The sequence below is a fragment of the Elephantulus edwardii genome, unplaced genomic scaffold (genome assembly GCF_000299155.1).
Source record: "Elephantulus edwardii isolate Elephantulus edwardi_28Jun2011 unplaced genomic scaffold, EleEdw1.0 scaffold00260, whole genome shotgun sequence".
NCBI lineage: Eukaryota > Metazoa > Chordata > Mammalia > Macroscelidea > Macroscelididae > Elephantulus > Elephantulus edwardii.
Window position 1 is genome coordinate 3,333,724 of NW_006400010.1, and position 1,722 is coordinate 3,335,445.

Consider the following 1,722-nt stretch of genomic DNA (forward strand, 5'->3'; position numbering starts at 1 on the left):
GTGATTGCAAAGACCATGGCCTGTATCAGACACACCTTAGTCTCCAGAGAGACACCATTGCTCTTCAGTACTTTGGAGAGGTCCCTAACAGCAGACTTTTCCATGGCAATGTGCCTTTTAATTTTCTGGCTGCTGGTGCCTAGACTGTTGGCTGTGGAGCCAAGCAAACTAAAGCTGTGTACAATCTCAGTCTCTTCAGTCTCACTTAGCATTGGTTAAGTGTTGTCAAGTCAAATATGACTAATAGTGACCCTTGCTGAATTCTGAACACTGTTCTTTAATTAACATAATCTCTGTACATTTACAGAGTTTCTAGAGTTTCTAGAGGCATCTAGTTTAGGAAGTGGATGGATGCCTGCTTCCCAACCTGAAAAAATCTGGAAGCTCCACCAAGCACTGTACATGATGGGTAGCCATTATGGTATTTGACATGACTAGGGCACAGTGTTAAACATCACAACAACTCCAAGTTATTTGGTACAGCAAATAGACAAATGATTGCTGCATCACTTAAAGAATGTTTTAAAGACATACCCTTTAGCAGGCCTCTACCTTTGGGTCAAAAGTTCAATTGACACACACTATTTTGGGGAAAAGAACCAATAACACACAACAAACACAACCCAAAAAACTTCCCTTACATGACTGTCATAAAGACATGAGAAGCCACCTAGTGGAGGCTCCAGACCAGCCACAGACACGGACCCCTTTCATATAGTAAATTTTCATTGTGAGCCAATTCTTCTTGGTACAGTGACTCCATGTATTCCCTTCACCTTCTTTTGATGCTTCCTGGTTCATTAAACATAGAGCTCATAGCATCCTTCAATACTACAACTCAAGAATTAAATTCGTTTTTCAGTTTTCTCAGCTTGAGAAATGCAGAGTGAGTTCTTTCCTTTTTATTCTACAATTCGAGCCCTCTGAAAATTCCATTATAATACTTTGCTTTGTCTTCTCAAGCTATCCTTTGATATCTTCTATTGAGCTCTTTTACTTCAGTGTCTTTTCACTTTATTTTGTCTTCTTGATGCTCTAGTGCAATTTTCAGAGTCTTTTCCAACATCCATTTCAGTTTTTCTTTCTCCTCTGTCTTTGTAATGACATTTGCTCTCTTCATGGTTGATATCATCCCAAAACTCTCAAAAAAAGATACAACTACCAGAAAGAAACTCAACAAAGACGCTTAAGAATTGAACCAGAAAAAATAAACCAACTCAATCTCATAGACATATATAGAATAATGCACCCTTAAAAAACTGAGTATACATTCTTTTCCAATGGGCATGAAATATTTTCCAGAATAGATCATGTATTAGGTCACAAAACAAGCATCAATAAATTAAAAAAGAACATAGAATTAATACAAAGCATTTTCTCAAGACCACAAAGCTACAAAATTAGAAATCAATAACAAGAGTATAAAGGAGAAAAAGCCATACATTTGGAAGCTGAACAACACATGAGTGGGGAATAGAAGAAATAAAAAATGAAATAAAAATGTTTCTGGAAACAAATTACAATGAAAATATACCTTACCAAGACCTCTGGGAAACAGCCAAAGCAGTAATCAGAGGCCAATTTATAGCAATAAGCAATCACATCAAAAGGGAAGAAAAATGATAATTGACTCTCTAACCCAACATCTCCAGTAAGTTGAAAAATAACAGTAAGAAAACCTGTCAACATCTAAAAGAAATTACATTTTAAAAAAATTAGGGT